Source organism: Engystomops pustulosus, chromosome 9 (genome assembly GCF_040894005.1).
Source record: "Engystomops pustulosus chromosome 9, aEngPut4.maternal, whole genome shotgun sequence".
NCBI lineage: Eukaryota > Metazoa > Chordata > Amphibia > Anura > Leptodactylidae > Engystomops > Engystomops pustulosus.
In genome coordinates this window covers 62,106,485-62,123,089 of record NC_092419.1, presented here as the reverse complement: position 1 = coordinate 62,123,089, position 16,605 = coordinate 62,106,485, and the positions used below count along the sequence as shown (strand labels likewise).

Sequence of the window (16,605 nt, the reverse complement as noted above, 5' to 3'; positions counted from 1 at the left end):
CACAATTTTCAGGTTCAAAAAGGTCAACGGAACTTGGGATTCCCAGCCAGTCTCCCATGCTGGTACTTGCCAAGCCTTAAGCTGCATTGCTGCTGCGATCTGATGAGAGCAGGCACATTCAGCTTAGAATGGCCGTTGACAGCAGCTGTTCAATTTGAACCTTCTTTTACTATCTCATAGAGAAACTAACACATTTTTATGTTCAAAAAGGTCAACGGAACTTGGAATTCCCAGCCAGTCTCCCATGCTGGTACTTGCAAAGCCTTAAGCTGCATTGCTGCTGCGATCTGACGAGAGCAGGCACATTCAGCTTAGAATGGCCGTTGACAGCAGCTGTTCAATTTGAACCTTCTTTTACTATCTCATAGAGAAAATAACACAATTTTCAGGTTAAAAAAGGTCAACAGAACTTGGGATTCCCAGCCAGTCTCCCATGCTGGTACTTGCCAAGCCTTAAGCTGCATTGCTGCTGCGATCTGACGAGAGCAGGCACATTCAGCTTAGAATGGCCGTTGACAGCAGCTGTTCAATTTGAACCTTCTTTTGCTATCTCATAGAGAAACTAACACAATTTTCAGGTTCAAAAAGGTCAACGGAACTTGGGATTCCCAGCCAGTCTCCCATGTTGGTACTTGCCAAGCCTTAAGCTGCATTGCTGCTGCGATCTGACAAGAGCAGGCACATTCAGCTTAGAATGGCCATTGACAGCAGCTGTTCAATTTGAACCTTCTTTTGCTATCTCATAGAGAAACTAACACAATTTTCAGGTTCAAAAAGGTCAACGGAACTTGGGATTCCCAGCCAGTCTCCCATGCTGGTACTTGCCAAGCCTTAAGCTGCATTGCTGCTGCAATCTGACGAGAGCAGGCACATTCAGCTTAGAATGGCCGTTGACAGCAGCTGTTCAATTTGAACCTTCTTTTACTATCTCATAGAGAAAATAACACATTTTCAGGTTCAAAAAGGTCAACGGAACTTGGAATTCCCAGCCAGTCTCCCATGCTGGTACTTGCCAAGCCTTAAGCTGCATTGCTGCTGCGATCTGACGAGAGCAGGCACATTCAGCTTAGAATGGCCGTTGACAGCAGCTGTTCAATTTGAACCTTCTTTTACTATCTCATAGAGAAACTAACACAATTTTCAGGTTAAAAAAGGTTAACAGAACTTGGGATTCCCAGCCAGTCCCCCATGCTGGTACTTGCCAAGCCTTAAGCTGCATTGCTGCTGTGATCTGACGAGAGCAGGCACATTCAGCTTAGAATGGCCGTTGACAGCAGCTGTTCAATTTGAACCTTCTTTTGCTATCTCATAGAGAAACTAACACAATTTTCAGGTTCAAAAAGGTCAACGGAACTTGGGATTCCCAGCCAGTCTCCCATGCTGGTACTTGCCAAGCCTTAAGCTGCATTGCTGCTGCGATCTGATGAGAGCAGTCACATTCAGCTTAGAATGGCCGTTGACAGCAGCTGTTCAATTTGAACCTTCTTTTGCTATCTCATAGAGAAACTAACACAATTTTCAGGTTCAAAAAGGTCAACGGAACTTGGGATTCCCAGCCAGTCTCCCATGCTGGTACTTGCCAAGCCTTAAGCTGCATTGCTGCTGCGATCTGATGAGAGCAGGCACATTCAGCTTAGAATGGCCGTTGACAGCAGCTGTTCAATTTGAACCTTCTTTTACTATCTCATAGAGAAACTAACACAATTTTCAGGTTCAAAAAGGTCAACAGAACTTGGGATTCCCAGCCAGTCTCCCATGCTGGTACTTGCCAAGCCTTAAGCTGCATCGCTGCTGCGATCTGACAAGAGCACACACATTCAGCTTAGAATGGCCGTTGACAGCAGTTGTTCAATTTGAACCTTCTTCTACTATCTCATATAGAAACTAACACAATTTTCAGGTTCAAAAAGGTCACCAGAACTTGGGATTCCAAGCCAGTCTCCCATGCTGGTACTTGCCAAGCCTTAAGCTGCATTGCTGCTGCGATCTGACAAGAGCAGGCACATTCAGCTTAGAATGGCCGTTGACAGCAGCTGTTCAATTTGAACCTTCTTTTACTATCTCATAGAGAAACTAACACAATTTTCAGGTTCAAAAAGGTCAACAGAACTTGGGATTCCCAGCCAGTCTCCCATGCTGGTACTTGCCAAGCCTTAAGCTGCATTGCTGCTGCGATCTGACAAGAGCAGGCACATTCAGCTTAGAATGGCCGTTGACAGCAGCTGTTCAATTTGAACCTTCTTTTGCTATCTCATAGAGAAACTAACACAATTTTCAGGTTCAAAAAGGTCAACGGAACTTGGGATTCCCAGCCAGTCTCCCATGCTGGTACTTGCCAAGCCTTAAGTTGCATTGCTGCTGCGATCTGACGAGAGCAGGCACATTCAGCTTAGAATGGCCGTTGACAGCAGCTGTTCAATTTGAACCTTCTTTTACTATCTCATAGAGAAACTAACACAATTTTCAGGTTCAAAAAAGTCACCAGAACTTGGGATTCCCAGCCAGTCTCCCATGCTGGTACTTGCCAAGCCTTAAGATGCATCACTGCTGCGATCTGACAAGAGCACGCACATTCAGCTTAGAATGGCCGTTGACAGCAGCTGTTCAATTTGAACCTTCTTATACTATCTCATAGAGAAACTAACACAATTTTCAGGTTCAAAAAGGTCAACGGAACTTGGGATTCCCAGCCAGTCTCCCATGCTGGTACTTGCCAAGCTTTAAGCTGCATCGCTGCTGCGATCTGACAAGAGCACGCACATTCAGCTTAGAATGGCCGTTGACAGCAGCTGTTCAATTTGCACCTTCTTTTACTATCTCATAGAGAAACTAACACAATTTTCAGGTTCAAAAAGGTCAACGGAACTTGGGATTCCCAGCCAGTCTCCCATGCTGGTACTTGCCAAGCCTTAAGCTGCATTGCTGCTGCGATCTGACGAGAGCAGGCACATTCAGCTTAGAATGGCCGTTGACAGCAGCATTTCAAATTGAACCTTCTTTTACTATCTCATAGAGAAACTAAAACAATTTTCAAGTTCAAAAAGGTCAACAGAACTTGGGATTCCCAGCCAGTCTCCCATGCTGGTACTTGCCAAGCCTTAAGCTGCATCGCTGCTGCGATCTGACAAGAGCACGCACATTCAGCTTAGAATGGCCGTTGACAGCAGCTGTTCAATTTGAACCTTCTTTTACTATCTCATGGAGAAACTAACACAATTTTCAGGTTCAAAAAGGTCAACAGAACTTGGTATTCCCAGCCAGTCTCCCATGCTGGTACTTACCAAGCCTTAAGCTGCATTGCTGCTGCTATCTGACGAGAGCAGGCACATTCAGCTTAGAATGGACGTTGACAGCAGCTGTTCAATTTGAACCTTCTTTTGCTATCTCATAGAGAAACTAACACAATTTTCAGGTTCAAAAAGGTCAACGGAACTTGGGATTCCCAGCCAGTCTCCCATGCTGGTACTTGCCAAGCCTTAAGCTGCATTGCTGCTGCGATCTGACGAGAGCAGGCACATTCAGCTTAGAATGGCCGTTGACAGCAGCTGTTCAATTTGAACCTTCTTTTGCTATCTCATAGAGAAACTAACACAATTTTCAGGTTCAAAAAGGTCAACAGAACTTGGGATTCCCAGCCAGTCTCCCATGCTGGTACTTGCCAAGCCTTAAGCTGCATTGCTGCTGCGATCTGACGAGAGCAGGCACATTCAGCTTAGAATGGCCGTTGACAGCAGCATTTCAAATTGAACCTTCTTTTACTATCTCATAGAGAAACTAAAACAATTTTCAAGTTCAAAAAGGTCAACAGAACTTGGGATTCCCAGCCAGTCTCCCATGCTGGTACTTGCCAAGCCTTAAGCTGCATCGCTGCTGCGATCTGACAAGAGCCGGCACATTCAGCTTAGAATGGCCGTTGACAGCAGCTGTTCAATTTGAACCTTCTTTTACTATCTCATGGAGAAACTAACACAATTTTCAGGTTCAAAAAGGTCAACAGAACTTGGGATTCCCAGCCAGTCTCCCATGCTGGTACTTGCCAAGCCTTAAGCTGCATTGCTGCTGCGATCTGACGAGAGCAGGCACATTCAGCTTAGAATGGCCGTTGAAAGCAGCTGTTCAATTTGAACCTTCTTTTGCTATCTCATAGAGAAACTAACACAATTTTCAGGTTCAAAAAGGTCAACGGAACTTGGGATTCCCAGCCAGTCTCCCATGCTGGTACTTGCCAAGCCTTAAGCTGCATTGCTGCTGCGATCTGACGAGAGCAGGCACATTCAGCTTAGAATGGCCGTTGACAGCAGCTGTTCAATTTGAACCTTCTTTTACTATCTCATAGAGAAACTAACACAATTTTCAGGTTCAAAAAGGTCAACGGAACTTGGGATTCCCAGCCAGTCTCCCATGCTGGTACTTGCCAAGCTTTAAGCTGCATCGCTGCTGCGATCTGACAAGAGCACGCACATTCAGCTTAGAATGGCCGTTGACAGCAGCTGTTCAATTTGCACCTTCTTTTACTATCTCATAGAGAAACTAACACAATTTTCAGGTTCAAAAAGGTCAACGGAACTTGGGATTCCCAGCCAGTCTCCCATGCTGGTACTTGCCAAGCCTTAAGCTGCATTGCTGCTGCGATCTGACGAGAGCAGGCACATTCAGCTTAGAATGGCCGTTGACAGCAGCATTTCAAATTGAACCTTCTTTTACTATCTCATAGAGAAACTAAAACAATTTTCAAGTTCAAAAAGGTCAACAGAACTTGGGATTCCCAGCCAGTCTCCCATGCTGGTACTTGCCAAGCCTTAAGCTGCATCGCTGCTGCGATCTGACAAGAGCACGCACATTCAGCTTAGAGTGGCCGTTGACAGCAGCTGTTCAATTTGAACCTTCTTTTACTATCTCATGGAGAAACTAACACAATTTTCAGGTTCAAAAAGGTCAACAGAACTTGGTATTCCCAGCCAGTCTCCCATGCTGGTACTTGCCAAGCCTTAAGCTGCATTGCTGCTGCTATCTGACGAGAGCAGGCACATTCAGCTTAGAATGGACGTTGACAGCAGCTGTTCAATTTGAACCTTCTTTTGCTATCTCATAGAGAAACTAACACAATTTTCAGGTTCAAAAAGGTCAACGGAACTTGGGATTCCCAGCCAGTTTCCCATGCTGGTACTTGCCAAGCCTTAAGCTGCATTGCTGCTGCGATCTGACGAGAGCAGGCACATTCAGCTTAGAATGGCCGTTGACAGCAGCTGTTCAATTTGAACCTTCTTTTACTATCTCATAGAGAAACTAACACATTTTCAGGTTCAAAAAGGTCAACGGAACTTGGAATTCCCAGCCAGTCTCCCATGCTGGTACTTGCCAAGCCTTACGCTGCATTGCTGCTGCGATCTGACGAGAGCAGGCACATTCAGCTTAGAATGGCCGTTGACAGCAGCTGTTCAATTTGCACCTTCTTTTACTATCTCATAGAGAAACTAACACAATTTTCAGGTTCAAAAAGGTCAACGGAACTTGGGATTCCCAGCCAGTCTCCCATGCTGGTACTTGCCAAGCCTTAAGCTGCATTGCTGCTGCGATCTGACGAGAGCAGGCACATTCAGCTTAGAATGGCCGTTGACAGCAGCATTTCAAATTGAACCTTCTTTTACTATCTCATAGAGAAACTAAAACAATTTTCAAGTTCAAAAAGGTCAACAGAACTTGGGATTCCCAGCCAGTCTCCCATGCTGGTACTTGCCAAGCCTTAAGCTGCATCGCTGCTGCGATCTGACAAGAGCACGCACATTCAGCTTAGAATGGCCGTTGACAGCAGCTGTTCAATTTGAACCTTCTTTTACTATCTCATGGAGAAACTAACACAATTTTCAGGTTCAAAAAGGTCAACAGAACTTGGGATTCCCAGCCAGTCTCCCATGCTGGTACTTACCAAGCCTTAAGCTGCATTGCTGCTGCTATCTGACGAGAGCAGGCACATTCAGCTTAGAATTGAAGTTGACAGCAGCTGTTCAATTTGAACCTTCTTTTGCTATCTCATAGAGAAACTAACACAATTTTCAGGTTCAAAAAGGTCAACGGAACTTGGGATTCCCAGCCAGTCTCCCATGCTGGTACTTGCCAAGCCTTAAGCTGCATTGCTGCTGCGATCTGACGAGAGCAGGCACATTCAGCTTAGAATGGCCGTTGACAGCAGCATTTCAAATTGAACCTTCTTTTACTATTTCATAGAGAAACTAACACAATTTTCAAGTTCAAAAAGGTCAACAGAACTTGGGATTCCCAGCCAGTCTCCCATGCTGGTACTTGCCAAGCCTTAAGCTGCATCGCTGCTGCGATCTGATAAGAGCACGCACATTCAGCTTAGAATGGCCGTTGACAGCAGCTGTTCAATTGGAACCTTCTTTTACTATCTCATGGAGAAACTAACACAATTTTCAGGTTCAAAAAGGTCAACAGAACTTGGGATTCCCAGCCAGTCTCCCATGCTGGTACTTGCCAAGCCTTAAGCTGCATTGCTGCTGCGATCTGACGAGAGCAGGCACATTCAGCTTAGAATGGCCGTTGAAAGCAGCTGCTCAATTTGAACCTTCTTTTGCTATCTCATAGAGAAACTAACACAATTTTCAGGTTCAAAAAGGTCAACGGAACTTGAGATTCCCAGCCAGTCTCCCATGCTGGTACTTGCCAAGCCTTAAGCTGCATTGCTGCTGCGATCTGACGAGAGCAGGCACATTCAGCTTAGAATGGCCGTTGACAGCAGCTGTTCAATTTGAACCTTCTTTTACTATCTCATAGAGAAACTAACACATTTTCAGGTTCAAAAAGGTCAACGGAACTTGGAATTCCCAGCCAGTCTCCCATGCTGGTACTTGCCAAGCCTTACGCTGCATTGCTGCTGCGATCTGACGAGAGCAGGCACATTCAGCTTAGAATGGCCGTTGACAGCAGCTGTTCAATTTGAACCTTCTTTTACTATCTCATAGAGAAACTAACACAATTTTCAGGTTTAAAAAGGTCAACAGAACTTGGGATTCCCAGCCAGTCTCCCATGCTGGTACTTGCCAAGCCTTAAGCTGCATTGCTGCTGCGATCTGACGAGAGCAGGCACATTCAGCTTAGAATGGACGTTGACAGCAGCTGTTCAATTTGAACCTTCTTTTACTATCTCATAGAGAAACTAACACATTTTCAGGTTCAAAAAGGTCAACGGAACTTGGAATTCCCAGCCAGTCTCCCATGCTGGTACTTGCCAAGCCTTACGCTGCATTGCTGCTGCGATCTGACGAGAGCAGGCACATTCAGCTTAGAATGGCCGTTGACAGCAGCTGTTCAATTTGCACCTTCTTTTACTATCTCATAGAGAAACTAACACAATTTTCAGGTTCAAAAAGGTCAACGGAACTTGGGATTCCCAGCCAGTCTCCCATGCTGGTACTTGCCAAGCCTTAAGCTGCATTGCTGCTGCGATCTGACGAGAGCAGGCACATTCAGCTTAGAATGGCCGTTGACAGCAGCATTTCAAATTGAACCTTCTTTTACTATCTCATAGAGAAACTAAAACAATTTTCAAGTTCAAAAAGGTCAACAGAACTTGGGATTCCCAGCCAGTCTCCCATGCTGGTACTTGCCAAGCCTTAAGCTGCATCGCTGCTGCGATCTGACAAGAGCACGCACATTCAGCTTAGAATGGCCGTTGACAGCAGCTGTTCAATTTGAACCTTCTTTTACTATCTCATGGAGAAACTAACACAATTTTCAGGTTCAAAAAGGTCAACAGAACTTGGGATTCCCAGCCAGTCTCCCATGCTGGTACTTACCAAGCCTTAAGCTGCATTGCTGCTGCTATCTGACGAGAGCAGGCACATTCAGCTTAGAATTGAAGTTGACAGCAGCTGTTCAATTTGAACCTTCTTTTGCTATCTCATAGAGAAACTAACACAATTTTCAGGTTCAAAAAGGTCAACGGAACTTGGGATTCCCAGCCAGTCTCCCATGCTGGTACTTGCCAAGCCTTAAGCTGCATTGCTGCTGCGATCTGACGAGAGCAGGCACATTCAGCTTAGAATGGCCGTTGACAGCAGCATTTCAAATTGAACCTTCTTTTACTATTTCATAGAGAAACTAACACAATTTTCAAGTTCAAAAAGGTCAACAGAACTTGGGATTCCCAGCCAGTCTCCCATGCTGGTACTTGCCAAGCCTTAAGCTGCATCGCTGCTGCGATCTGATAAGAGCACGCACATTCAGCTTAGAATGGCCGTTGACAGCAGCTGTTCAATTGGAACCTTCTTTTACTATCTCATGGAGAAACTAACACAATTTTCAGGTTCAAAAAGGTCAACAGAACTTGGGATTCCCAGCCAGTCTCCCATGCTGGTACTTGCCAAGCCTTAAGCTGCATTGCTGCTGCGATCTGACGAGAGCAGGCACATTCAGCTTAGAATGGCCGTTGAAAGCAGCTGCTCAATTTGAACCTTCTTTTGCTATCTCATAGAGAAACTAACACAATTTTCAGGTTCAAAAAGGTCAACGGAACTTGAGATTCCCAGCCAGTCTCCCATGCTGGTACTTGCCAAGCCTTAAGCTGCATTGCTGCTGCGATCTGACGAGAGCAGGCACATTCAGCTTAGAATGGCCGTTGACAGCAGCTGTTCAATTTGAACCTTCTTTTACTATCTCATAGAGAAACTAACACATTTTCAGGTTCAAAAAGGTCAACGGAACTTGGAATTCCCAGCCAGTCTCCCATGCTGGTACTTGCCAAGCCTTACGCTGCATTGCTGCTGCGATCTGACGAGAGCAGGCACATTCAGCTTAGAATGGCCGTTGACAGCAGCTGTTCAATTTGAACCTTCTTTTACTATCTCATAGAGAAACTAACACAATTTTCAGGTTTAAAAAGGTCAACAGAACTTGGGATTCCCAGCCAGTCTCCCATGCTGGTACTTGCCAAGCCTTAAGCTGCATTGCTGCTGCGATCTGACGAGAGCAGGCACATTCAGCTTAGAATGGCCGTTGACAGCAGCTGTTCAATTTGAACCTTCTTTTGCTATCTCATAGAGAAACTAACACAATTTTCAGGTTCAAAAAGGTCAACGGAACTTGGGATTCCCAGCCAGTCTCCCATGCTGGTACTTGCCAAGCCTTAAGCTGCATTGCTGCTGCGATCTGACGAGAGCACATACATTCAGCTTAGAATGGCCGTTGACAGCAGTTGTTCAATTTGAACCTTCTTCTACTATCTCATATAGAAACTAACACAATTTTCAGGTTCAAAAAGGTCACCAGAACTTGGGATTCCAAGCCAGTCTCCCATGCTGGTACTTGCCAAGCCTTAAGCTGCATTGCTGCTGCGATCTGACAAGAGCAGGCACATTCAGCTTAGAATGGCCGTTGACAGCAGCTGTTCAATTTGAACCTTCTTTTACTATCTCATAGAGAAACTAACACAATTTTCAGGTTCAAAAAGGTCAACAGAACTTGGGATTCCCAGCCCGTCTCCCATGCTGGTACTTGCCAAGCCTTAAGCTGCATTGCTGCTGCGATCTGACAAGAGCAGGCACATTCAGCTTAGAATGGCCGTTGACAGCAGTTGTTCAATTTGAACCTTCTTCTACTATCTCATATAGAAACTAACACAATTTTCAGGTTCAAAAAGGTCACCAGAACTTGGGATTCCAAGCCAGTCTCCCATGCTGGTACTTGCCAAGCCTTAAGCTGCATTGCTGCTGCGATCTGACGAGAGCAGGCACATTCAGCTTAGAATGGCCGTTGACAGCAGCTGTTCAATTTGAACCTTCTTTTACTATCTCATAGAGAAACTAACACATTTTCAGGTTCAAAAAGGTCAACGGAACTTGGAATTCCCAGCCAGTCTCCCATGCTGGTACTTGCCAAGCCTTACGCTGCATTGCTGCTGTGATCTGACGAGAGCAGGCACATTCAGCTTAGAATGGCCGTTGACAGCAGCTGTTCAATTTGAACCTTCTTTTGCTATCTCATAGAGAAACTAACACAATTTTCAGGTTCAAAAAGGTCAACGGAACTTGGGATTCCCAGCCAGTCTCCCATGCTGGTACTTGCCAAGCCTTAAGCTGCATTGCTGCTGCGATCTGATGAGAGCAGGCACATTCAGCTTAGAATGGCCGTTGACAGCAGCTGTTCAATTTGAACCTTCTTTTACTATCTCATAGAGAAACTAACACATTTTCAGGTTCAAAAAGGTCAACGGAACTTGGAATTCCCAGCCAGTCTCCCATGCTGGTACTTGCCAAGCCTTAAGCTGCATTGCTGCTGCGATCTGACGAGAGCAGGCACATTCAGCTTAGAATGGCCGTTGACAGCAGCTGTTCAATTTGAACCTTCTTTTACTATCTCATAGAGAAACTAACACAATTTTCAGGTTCAAAAAGGTCAACAGAACTTGGGATTCCCAGCCAGTCTCCCATGCTGGTACTTGCCAAGCCTTAAGCTGCATCGCTGCTGCGATCTGACAAGAGCACACACATTCAGCTTAGAATGGCCGTTGACAGCAGTTGTTCAATTTGAACCTTCTTCTACTATCTCATATAGAAACTAACACAATTTTCAGGTTCAAAAAGGTCACCAGAACTTGGGATTCCAAGCCAGTCTCCCATGCTGGTACTTGCCAAGCCTTAAGCTGCATTGCTGCTGCGATCTGACAAGAGCAGGCACATTCAGCTTAGAATGGCCATTGACAGCAGCTGTTCAATTTGAACCTTCTTTTACTATCTCATAGAGAAACTAACACAATTTTCAGGTTCAAAAAGGTCAACAGAACTTGGGATTCCCAGCCAGTCTCCCATGCTGGTACTTGCCAAGCCTTAAGCTGCATTGCTGCTGCGATCTGACAAGAGCAGGCACATTCAGCTTAGAATGGCCGTTGACAGCAGCTGTTCAATTTGAACCTTCTTTTGCTATCTCATAGAGAAACTAACACAATTTTCAGGTTCAAAAAGGTCAACGGAACTTGGGATTCCCAGCCAGTCTCCCATGCTGGTACTTGCCAAGCCTTAAGCTGCATTGCTGCTGCGATCTGACGAGAGCAGGCACATTCAGCTTAGAATGGCCGTTGACAGCAGCTGTTCAATTTGAACCTTCTTTTACTATCTCATAGAGAAACTAACACAATTTTCAGGTTCAAAAAGGTCAACAGAACTTGGGATTCCCAGCCAGTCTCCCATGCTGGTACTTGCCAAGCCTTAAGCTGCATTGCTGCTGCGATCTGACGAGAGCAGGCACATTCAGCTTAGAATGGCCGTTGACAGCAGCTGTTCAATTTGAACCTTCTTTTGCTATCTCATAGAGAAACTAACACAATTCTCAGGTTCAAAGAGGTCAACGGAACTTGGGATTCCCAGCCAGTCTCCCATGCTGGTACTTGCCAAGCCTTAAGCTGCATTGCTGCTGCGATCTGACGAGAGCAGGCACATTCAGCTTAGAATGGCCGTTGACAGCAGTTGTTCAATTTGAACCTTCTTCTACTATCTCATATAGAAACTAACACAATTTTCAGGTTCAAAAAGGTCACCAGAACTTGGGATTCCAAGGCAGTCTCCCATGCTGGTACTTTCCAAGCCTTAAGCTGCATTGCTGCTGCGATCTGACGAGAGCAGGCACATTCAGCTTAGAATGGCCGTTGACAGCAGCTGTTCAATTTGAACCTTCTTTTACTATCTCATAGAGAAACTAACACATTTTCAGGTTCAAAAAGGTCAACGGAACTTGGAATTCCCAGCCAGTCTCCCATAATGGTACTTGCCAAGCCTTACACTGCATTGCTGCTGCGATCTGACGAGAGCAGGCACATTCAGCTTAGAATGGCCGTTGACAGCAGCTGTTCAATTTGAACCTTCTTTTACTATCTCATAGAGAAACTAACACATTTTTAGGTTCAAAAAGGTCAACGGAACTTGGAATTCCCAGCCAGTCTCCCATGCTGGTACTTGCCAAGCCTTACGCTGCATTGCTGCTGCGATCTGACGAGAGCAGGCACATTCAGCTTAGAATGGCCATTGACAGCAGCTGTTCAATTTGAACCTTCTTTTGCTATCTCATAGAGAAACTAACACAATTTTCAGGTTCAAAAAGGTCAACAGAACTTGGGATTCCCAGCCAGTCTCCCATGCTGGTACTTGCCAAGCCTTAAGCTGCATCGCTGCTGCGATCTGACAAGAGCACGCACATTCAGCTTAGAATGGCCGTTGACAGCAGCTGTTCAATTTGAACCTTCTTTTACTATCTCATGGAGAAACTAACACAATTTTCAGGTTCAAAAAGGTCAACAGAACTTGGGATTCCCAGCCAGTCTCCCATGCTGGTACTTGCCAAGCCTTAAGCTGCATTGCTGCTGCGATCTGACGAGAGCAGGCACATTCAGCTTAGAATGGCCGTTGAAAGCAGATGCTCAATTTGAACCTTCTTTTACTATCTCATAGAGAAACTAACACATTTTCAGGTTCAAAAAGGTCAACGGAACTTGGAATTCCCAGCCAGTCTCCCATGCTGGTACTTGCCAAGCCTTACGCTGCATTGCTGCTGCGATCTGACGAGAGCAGGCACATTCAGCTTAGAATGGCCGTTGACAGCAGCTGTTCAATTTGAACCTTCTTTTACTATCTCATAGAGAAACTAACACAATTTTCAGGTTTAAAAAGGTCAACAGAACTTGGGATTCCCAGCCAGTCTCCCATGCTGGTACTTGCCAAGCCTTAAGCTGCATTGCTGCTGCGATCTGACGAGAGCAGGCACATTCAGCTTAGAATGGCCGTTGACAGCAGCTGTTCAATTTGAACCTTCTTTTGCTATCTCATAGAGAAACTAACACAATTTTCAGGTTCAAAAAGGTCAACGGAACTTGGGATTCCCAGCCAGTCTCCCATGCTGGTACTTGCCAAGCCTTAAGCTGCATTGCTGCTGCGATCTGACGAGAGCACACACATTCAGCTTAGAATGGCCGTTGACAGCAGTTGTTCAATTTGAACCTTCTTCTACTATCTCATATAGAAACTAACACAATTTTCAGGTTCAAAAAGGTCACCAGAACTTGGGATTCCAAGCCAGTCTCCCATGCTGGTACTTGCCAAGCCTTAAGCTGCATTGCTGCTGCGATCTGACAAGAGCAGGCACATTCAGCTTAGAATGGCCGTTGACAGCAGCTGTTCAATTTGAACCTTCTTTTACTATCTCATAGAGAAACTAACACAATTTTCAGGTTCAAAAAGGTCAACAGAACTTGGGATTCCCAGCCCGTCTCCCATGCTGGTACTTGCCAAGCCTTAAGCTGCATTGCTGCTGCGATCTGACAAGAGCAGGCACATTCAGCTTAGAATGGCCGTTGACAGCAGTTGTTCAATTTGAACCTTCTTCTACTATCTCATATAGAAACTAACACAATTTTCAGGTTCAAAAAGGTCACCAGAACTTGGGATTCCAAGCCAGTCTCCCATGCTGGTACTTGCCAAGCCTTAAGCTGCATTGCTGCTGCGATCTGACGAGAGCAGGCACATTCAGCTTAGAATGGCCGTTGACAGCAGCTGTTCAATTTGAACCTTCTTTTACTATCTCATAGAGAAACTAACACATTTTCAGGTTCAAAAAGGTCAACGGAACTTGGAATTCCCAGCCAGTCTCCCATGCTGGTACTTGCCAAGCCTTACGCTGCATTGCTGCTGCGATCTGACGAGAGCAGGCACATTCAGCTTAGAATGGCCGTTGACAGCAGCTGTTCAATTTGAACCTTCTTTTGCTATCTCATAGAGAAACTAACACAATTTTCAGGTTCAAAAAGGTCAACGGAACTTGGGATTCCCAGCCAGTCTCCCATGCTGGTACTTGCCAAGCCTTAAGCTGCATTGCTGCTGCGATCTGATGAGAGCAGGCACATTCAGCTTAGAATGGCCGTTGACAGCAGCTGTTCAATTTGAACCTTCTTTTACTATCTCATAGAGAAACTAACACATTTTCAGGTTCAAAAAGGTCAACGGAACTTGGAATTCCCAGCCAGTCTCCCATGCTGGTACTTGCCAAGCCTTAAGCTGCATTGCTGCTGCGATCTGACGAGAGCAGGCACATTCAGCTTAGAATGGCCGTTGACAGCAGCTGTTCAATTTGAACCTTCTTTTACTATCTCATAGAGAAACTAACACAATTTTCAGGTTCAAAAAGGTCAACAGAACTTGGGATTCCCAGCCAGTCTCCCATGCTGGTACTTGCCAAGCCTTAAGCTGCATCGCTGCTGCGATCTGACAAGAGCACACACATTCAGCTTAGAATGGCCGTTGACAGCAGTTGTTCAATTTGAACCTTCTTCTACTATCTCATATAGAAACTAACACAATTTTCAGGTTCAAAAAGGTCACCAGAACTTGGGATTCCAAGCCAGTCTCCCATGCTGGTACTTGCCAAGCCTTAAGCTGCATTGCTGCTGCGATCTGACGAGAGCAGGCACATTCAGCTTAGAATGGCCGTTGACAGCAGCTGTTCAATTTGAACCTTCTTTTACTATCTCATAGAGAAACTAACACAATTTTCAGGTTCAAAAAGGTCAACAGAACTTGGGATTCCCAGCCAGTCTCCCATGCTGGTACTTGCCAAGCCTTAAGCTGCATTGCTGCTGCGATCTGACGAGAGCAGGCACATTCAGCTTAGAATGGCCGTTGACAGCAGCTGTTCAATTTGAACCTTCTTTTGCTATCTCATAGAGAAACTAACACAATTCTCAGGTTCAAAGAGGTCAACGGAACTTGGGATTCCAAGGCAGTCTCCCATGCTGGTACTTTCCAAGCCTTAAGCTGCATTGCTGCTGCGATCTGACGAGAGCAGGCACATTCAGCTTAGAATGGCCGTTGACAGCAGCTGTTCAATTTGAACCTTCTTTTACTATCTCATAGAGAAACTAACACATTTTCAGGTTCAAAAAGGTCAACGGAACTTGGAATTCCCAGCCAGTCTCCCATAATGGTACTTGCCAAGCCTTACACTGCATTGCTGCTGCGATCTGACGAGAGCAGGCACATTCAGCTTAGAATGGCCGTTGACAGCAGCTGTTCAATTTGAACCTTCTTTTACTATCTCATAGAGAAACTAACACATTTTTAGGTTCAAAAAGGTCAACGGAACTTGGAATTCCCAGCCAGTCTCCCATGCTGGTACTTGCCAAGCCTTACGCTGCATTGCTGCTGCGATCTGACGAGAGCAGGCACATTCAGCTTAGAATGGCCATTGACAGCAGCTGTTCAATTTGAACCTTCTTTTGCTATCTCATAGAGAAACTAACACAATTTTCAGGTTCAAAAAGGTCAACAGAACTTGGGATTCCCAGCCAGTCTCCCATGCTGGTACTTGCCAAGCCTTAAGCTGCATCGCTGCTGCGATCTGACAAGAGCACGCACATTCAGCTTAGAATGGCCGTTGACAGCAGCTGTTCAATTTGAACCTTCTTTTACTATCTCATGGAGAAACTAACACAATTTTCAGGTTCAAAAAGGTCAACAGAACTTGGGATTCCCAGCCAGTCTCCCATGCTGGTACTTGCCAAGCCTTAAGCTGCATTGCTGCTGCGATCTGACGAGAGCAGGCACATTCAGCTTAGAATGGCCGTTGAAAGCAGATGCTCAATTTGAACCTTCTTTTGCTATCTCATAGAGAAACTAACACAATTTTCAGGTTCAAAAAGGTCAACGGAACTTGAGATTCCCAGCCAGTCTCCCATGCTGGTACTTGCCAAGCCTTAAGCTGCATTGCTGCTGCGATCTGACGAGAGCAGGCACATTCAGCTTAGAATGGCCGTTGACAGCAGCTGTTCAATTTGAACCTTCTTTTACTATCTCATAGAGAAACTAACACATTTTCAGGTTCAAAAAGGTCAACGGAACTTGGAATTCCCAGCCAGTCTCCCATGCTGGTACTTGCCAAGCCTTACGCTGCATTGCTGCTGCGATCTGACGAGAGCAGGCACATTCAGCTTAGAATGGCCGTTGACAGCAGCTGTTCAATTTGAACCTTCTTTTACTATCTCATAGAGAAACTAACACAATTTTCAGGTTTAAAAAGGTCAACAGAACTTGGGATTCCCAGCCAGTCTCCCATGCTGGTACTTGCCAAGCCTTAAGCTGCATTGCTGCTGCGATCTGACGAGAGCAGGCACATTCAGCTTAGAATGGCCGTTGACAGCAGCTGTTCAATTTGAACCTTCTTTTGCTATCTCATAGAGAAACTAACACAATTTTCAGGTTCAAAAAGGTCAACGGAACTTGGGATTCCCAGCCAGTCTCCCATGCTGGTACTTGCCAAGCCTTAAGCTGCATTGCTGCTGCGATCTGACGAGAGCACACACATTCAGCTTAGAATGGCCGTTGACAGCAGTTGTTCAATTTGAACCTTCTTCTACTATCTCATATAGAAACTAACACAATTTTCAGGTTCAAAAAGGTCACCAGAACTTGGGATTCCAAGCCAGTCTCCCATGCTGGTACTTGCCAAGCCTTAAGCTGCATTGCTGCTGCGATCTGACAAGAGCAGGCACATTCAGCTTAGAATGGCCGTTGACAGCAGCTGTTCAATTTGAACCTTCTTTTATTATCTCAT

General features: G+C 45.4%; 74 pseudogenes; all 74 read right to left on the bottom strand.

Moving 5' to 3' along the window:
- Positions 1 to 21: 21 nt before the first annotated feature.
- Positions 22 to 140, bottom strand: LOC140097137 (5S ribosomal RNA; annotated as a pseudogene).
- Positions 141 to 209: 69 nt separating this feature from the next.
- On the bottom strand, positions 210 to 328 carry LOC140091565 (5S ribosomal RNA; annotated as a pseudogene).
- A 70-nt stretch (positions 329 to 398) lies between these two features.
- LOC140078904 (5S ribosomal RNA) lies at positions 399 to 517 on the bottom strand (annotated as a pseudogene).
- A 70-nt stretch (positions 518 to 587) lies between these two features.
- LOC140095077 (5S ribosomal RNA) lies at positions 588 to 706 on the bottom strand (annotated as a pseudogene).
- Positions 707 to 776: 70 nt separating this feature from the next.
- LOC140086844 (5S ribosomal RNA) lies at positions 777 to 895 on the bottom strand (annotated as a pseudogene).
- A 69-nt stretch (positions 896 to 964) lies between these two features.
- On the bottom strand, positions 965 to 1,083 carry LOC140082131 (5S ribosomal RNA; annotated as a pseudogene).
- Positions 1,084 to 1,153: 70 nt separating this feature from the next.
- LOC140097912 (5S ribosomal RNA) lies at positions 1,154 to 1,272 on the bottom strand (annotated as a pseudogene).
- Positions 1,273 to 1,342: 70 nt separating this feature from the next.
- On the bottom strand, positions 1,343 to 1,461 carry LOC140085449 (5S ribosomal RNA; annotated as a pseudogene).
- Positions 1,462 to 1,531: 70 nt separating this feature from the next.
- Positions 1,532 to 1,650, bottom strand: LOC140097014 (5S ribosomal RNA; annotated as a pseudogene).
- Positions 1,651 to 2,098: 448 nt separating this feature from the next.
- Positions 2,099 to 2,217, bottom strand: LOC140090958 (5S ribosomal RNA; annotated as a pseudogene).
- Positions 2,218 to 2,287: 70 nt separating this feature from the next.
- On the bottom strand, positions 2,288 to 2,406 carry LOC140087278 (5S ribosomal RNA; annotated as a pseudogene).
- A 448-nt stretch (positions 2,407 to 2,854) lies between these two features.
- Positions 2,855 to 2,973, bottom strand: LOC140089462 (5S ribosomal RNA; annotated as a pseudogene).
- A 70-nt stretch (positions 2,974 to 3,043) lies between these two features.
- On the bottom strand, positions 3,044 to 3,162 carry LOC140097116 (5S ribosomal RNA; annotated as a pseudogene).
- Positions 3,163 to 3,232: 70 nt separating this feature from the next.
- On the bottom strand, positions 3,233 to 3,351 carry LOC140096578 (5S ribosomal RNA; annotated as a pseudogene).
- A 70-nt stretch (positions 3,352 to 3,421) lies between these two features.
- Positions 3,422 to 3,540, bottom strand: LOC140089450 (5S ribosomal RNA; annotated as a pseudogene).
- A 70-nt stretch (positions 3,541 to 3,610) lies between these two features.
- Positions 3,611 to 3,729, bottom strand: LOC140078902 (5S ribosomal RNA; annotated as a pseudogene).
- A 70-nt stretch (positions 3,730 to 3,799) lies between these two features.
- On the bottom strand, positions 3,800 to 3,918 carry LOC140097692 (5S ribosomal RNA; annotated as a pseudogene).
- A 70-nt stretch (positions 3,919 to 3,988) lies between these two features.
- LOC140086398 (5S ribosomal RNA) lies at positions 3,989 to 4,107 on the bottom strand (annotated as a pseudogene).
- Positions 4,108 to 4,177: 70 nt separating this feature from the next.
- On the bottom strand, positions 4,178 to 4,296 carry LOC140089438 (5S ribosomal RNA; annotated as a pseudogene).
- Positions 4,297 to 4,555: 259 nt separating this feature from the next.
- On the bottom strand, positions 4,556 to 4,674 carry LOC140089426 (5S ribosomal RNA; annotated as a pseudogene).
- Positions 4,675 to 4,933: 259 nt separating this feature from the next.
- LOC140098036 (5S ribosomal RNA) lies at positions 4,934 to 5,052 on the bottom strand (annotated as a pseudogene).
- Positions 5,053 to 5,122: 70 nt separating this feature from the next.
- On the bottom strand, positions 5,123 to 5,241 carry LOC140083266 (5S ribosomal RNA; annotated as a pseudogene).
- Positions 5,242 to 5,310: 69 nt separating this feature from the next.
- On the bottom strand, positions 5,311 to 5,429 carry LOC140087609 (5S ribosomal RNA; annotated as a pseudogene).
- A 70-nt stretch (positions 5,430 to 5,499) lies between these two features.
- LOC140089414 (5S ribosomal RNA) lies at positions 5,500 to 5,618 on the bottom strand (annotated as a pseudogene).
- Positions 5,619 to 5,688: 70 nt separating this feature from the next.
- On the bottom strand, positions 5,689 to 5,807 carry LOC140097115 (5S ribosomal RNA; annotated as a pseudogene).
- A 259-nt stretch (positions 5,808 to 6,066) lies between these two features.
- Positions 6,067 to 6,185, bottom strand: LOC140089402 (5S ribosomal RNA; annotated as a pseudogene).
- A 70-nt stretch (positions 6,186 to 6,255) lies between these two features.
- Positions 6,256 to 6,374, bottom strand: LOC140095230 (5S ribosomal RNA; annotated as a pseudogene).
- Positions 6,375 to 6,444: 70 nt separating this feature from the next.
- Positions 6,445 to 6,563, bottom strand: LOC140086396 (5S ribosomal RNA; annotated as a pseudogene).
- A 70-nt stretch (positions 6,564 to 6,633) lies between these two features.
- LOC140083009 (5S ribosomal RNA) lies at positions 6,634 to 6,752 on the bottom strand (annotated as a pseudogene).
- Positions 6,753 to 6,821: 69 nt separating this feature from the next.
- On the bottom strand, positions 6,822 to 6,940 carry LOC140087608 (5S ribosomal RNA; annotated as a pseudogene).
- Positions 6,941 to 7,010: 70 nt separating this feature from the next.
- LOC140091759 (5S ribosomal RNA) lies at positions 7,011 to 7,129 on the bottom strand (annotated as a pseudogene).
- A 69-nt stretch (positions 7,130 to 7,198) lies between these two features.
- LOC140087606 (5S ribosomal RNA) lies at positions 7,199 to 7,317 on the bottom strand (annotated as a pseudogene).
- A 70-nt stretch (positions 7,318 to 7,387) lies between these two features.
- On the bottom strand, positions 7,388 to 7,506 carry LOC140089389 (5S ribosomal RNA; annotated as a pseudogene).
- A 70-nt stretch (positions 7,507 to 7,576) lies between these two features.
- LOC140097114 (5S ribosomal RNA) lies at positions 7,577 to 7,695 on the bottom strand (annotated as a pseudogene).
- A 259-nt stretch (positions 7,696 to 7,954) lies between these two features.
- On the bottom strand, positions 7,955 to 8,073 carry LOC140089377 (5S ribosomal RNA; annotated as a pseudogene).
- Positions 8,074 to 8,143: 70 nt separating this feature from the next.
- LOC140095229 (5S ribosomal RNA) lies at positions 8,144 to 8,262 on the bottom strand (annotated as a pseudogene).
- Positions 8,263 to 8,332: 70 nt separating this feature from the next.
- Positions 8,333 to 8,451, bottom strand: LOC140086395 (5S ribosomal RNA; annotated as a pseudogene).
- A 70-nt stretch (positions 8,452 to 8,521) lies between these two features.
- Positions 8,522 to 8,640, bottom strand: LOC140083008 (5S ribosomal RNA; annotated as a pseudogene).
- Positions 8,641 to 8,709: 69 nt separating this feature from the next.
- On the bottom strand, positions 8,710 to 8,828 carry LOC140087604 (5S ribosomal RNA; annotated as a pseudogene).
- Positions 8,829 to 8,898: 70 nt separating this feature from the next.
- Positions 8,899 to 9,017, bottom strand: LOC140078901 (5S ribosomal RNA; annotated as a pseudogene).
- Positions 9,018 to 9,087: 70 nt separating this feature from the next.
- LOC140092011 (5S ribosomal RNA) lies at positions 9,088 to 9,206 on the bottom strand (annotated as a pseudogene).
- A 259-nt stretch (positions 9,207 to 9,465) lies between these two features.
- Positions 9,466 to 9,584, bottom strand: LOC140096256 (5S ribosomal RNA; annotated as a pseudogene).
- A 70-nt stretch (positions 9,585 to 9,654) lies between these two features.
- On the bottom strand, positions 9,655 to 9,773 carry LOC140097935 (5S ribosomal RNA; annotated as a pseudogene).
- Positions 9,774 to 9,842: 69 nt separating this feature from the next.
- On the bottom strand, positions 9,843 to 9,961 carry LOC140096376 (5S ribosomal RNA; annotated as a pseudogene).
- Positions 9,962 to 10,031: 70 nt separating this feature from the next.
- On the bottom strand, positions 10,032 to 10,150 carry LOC140096892 (5S ribosomal RNA; annotated as a pseudogene).
- Positions 10,151 to 10,219: 69 nt separating this feature from the next.
- Positions 10,220 to 10,338, bottom strand: LOC140082119 (5S ribosomal RNA; annotated as a pseudogene).
- A 448-nt stretch (positions 10,339 to 10,786) lies between these two features.
- On the bottom strand, positions 10,787 to 10,905 carry LOC140090957 (5S ribosomal RNA; annotated as a pseudogene).
- A 70-nt stretch (positions 10,906 to 10,975) lies between these two features.
- On the bottom strand, positions 10,976 to 11,094 carry LOC140089365 (5S ribosomal RNA; annotated as a pseudogene).
- A 70-nt stretch (positions 11,095 to 11,164) lies between these two features.
- On the bottom strand, positions 11,165 to 11,283 carry LOC140078900 (5S ribosomal RNA; annotated as a pseudogene).
- A 70-nt stretch (positions 11,284 to 11,353) lies between these two features.
- On the bottom strand, positions 11,354 to 11,472 carry LOC140089352 (5S ribosomal RNA; annotated as a pseudogene).
- A 70-nt stretch (positions 11,473 to 11,542) lies between these two features.
- LOC140092525 (5S ribosomal RNA) lies at positions 11,543 to 11,661 on the bottom strand (annotated as a pseudogene).
- A 69-nt stretch (positions 11,662 to 11,730) lies between these two features.
- On the bottom strand, positions 11,731 to 11,849 carry LOC140094611 (5S ribosomal RNA; annotated as a pseudogene).
- A 69-nt stretch (positions 11,850 to 11,918) lies between these two features.
- On the bottom strand, positions 11,919 to 12,037 carry LOC140092111 (5S ribosomal RNA; annotated as a pseudogene).
- A 70-nt stretch (positions 12,038 to 12,107) lies between these two features.
- On the bottom strand, positions 12,108 to 12,226 carry LOC140097113 (5S ribosomal RNA; annotated as a pseudogene).
- Positions 12,227 to 12,296: 70 nt separating this feature from the next.
- Positions 12,297 to 12,415, bottom strand: LOC140086394 (5S ribosomal RNA; annotated as a pseudogene).
- Positions 12,416 to 12,484: 69 nt separating this feature from the next.
- LOC140087603 (5S ribosomal RNA) lies at positions 12,485 to 12,603 on the bottom strand (annotated as a pseudogene).
- Positions 12,604 to 12,673: 70 nt separating this feature from the next.
- LOC140078899 (5S ribosomal RNA) lies at positions 12,674 to 12,792 on the bottom strand (annotated as a pseudogene).
- Positions 12,793 to 12,862: 70 nt separating this feature from the next.
- On the bottom strand, positions 12,863 to 12,981 carry LOC140095464 (5S ribosomal RNA; annotated as a pseudogene).
- Positions 12,982 to 13,240: 259 nt separating this feature from the next.
- On the bottom strand, positions 13,241 to 13,359 carry LOC140096255 (5S ribosomal RNA; annotated as a pseudogene).
- A 70-nt stretch (positions 13,360 to 13,429) lies between these two features.
- LOC140097934 (5S ribosomal RNA) lies at positions 13,430 to 13,548 on the bottom strand (annotated as a pseudogene).
- Positions 13,549 to 13,617: 69 nt separating this feature from the next.
- On the bottom strand, positions 13,618 to 13,736 carry LOC140087602 (5S ribosomal RNA; annotated as a pseudogene).
- A 70-nt stretch (positions 13,737 to 13,806) lies between these two features.
- On the bottom strand, positions 13,807 to 13,925 carry LOC140096768 (5S ribosomal RNA; annotated as a pseudogene).
- Positions 13,926 to 13,994: 69 nt separating this feature from the next.
- LOC140082108 (5S ribosomal RNA) lies at positions 13,995 to 14,113 on the bottom strand (annotated as a pseudogene).
- Positions 14,114 to 14,372: 259 nt separating this feature from the next.
- Positions 14,373 to 14,491, bottom strand: LOC140097933 (5S ribosomal RNA; annotated as a pseudogene).
- Positions 14,492 to 14,561: 70 nt separating this feature from the next.
- Positions 14,562 to 14,680, bottom strand: LOC140078898 (5S ribosomal RNA; annotated as a pseudogene).
- A 70-nt stretch (positions 14,681 to 14,750) lies between these two features.
- On the bottom strand, positions 14,751 to 14,869 carry LOC140086547 (5S ribosomal RNA; annotated as a pseudogene).
- Positions 14,870 to 14,938: 69 nt separating this feature from the next.
- On the bottom strand, positions 14,939 to 15,057 carry LOC140094610 (5S ribosomal RNA; annotated as a pseudogene).
- A 69-nt stretch (positions 15,058 to 15,126) lies between these two features.
- LOC140092110 (5S ribosomal RNA) lies at positions 15,127 to 15,245 on the bottom strand (annotated as a pseudogene).
- A 70-nt stretch (positions 15,246 to 15,315) lies between these two features.
- LOC140097112 (5S ribosomal RNA) lies at positions 15,316 to 15,434 on the bottom strand (annotated as a pseudogene).
- Positions 15,435 to 15,504: 70 nt separating this feature from the next.
- LOC140086393 (5S ribosomal RNA) lies at positions 15,505 to 15,623 on the bottom strand (annotated as a pseudogene).
- Positions 15,624 to 15,693: 70 nt separating this feature from the next.
- LOC140083007 (5S ribosomal RNA) lies at positions 15,694 to 15,812 on the bottom strand (annotated as a pseudogene).
- A 69-nt stretch (positions 15,813 to 15,881) lies between these two features.
- On the bottom strand, positions 15,882 to 16,000 carry LOC140087601 (5S ribosomal RNA; annotated as a pseudogene).
- Positions 16,001 to 16,070: 70 nt separating this feature from the next.
- On the bottom strand, positions 16,071 to 16,189 carry LOC140078897 (5S ribosomal RNA; annotated as a pseudogene).
- Positions 16,190 to 16,259: 70 nt separating this feature from the next.
- Positions 16,260 to 16,378, bottom strand: LOC140095463 (5S ribosomal RNA; annotated as a pseudogene).
- Positions 16,379 to 16,605: the final 227 nt, after the last annotated feature.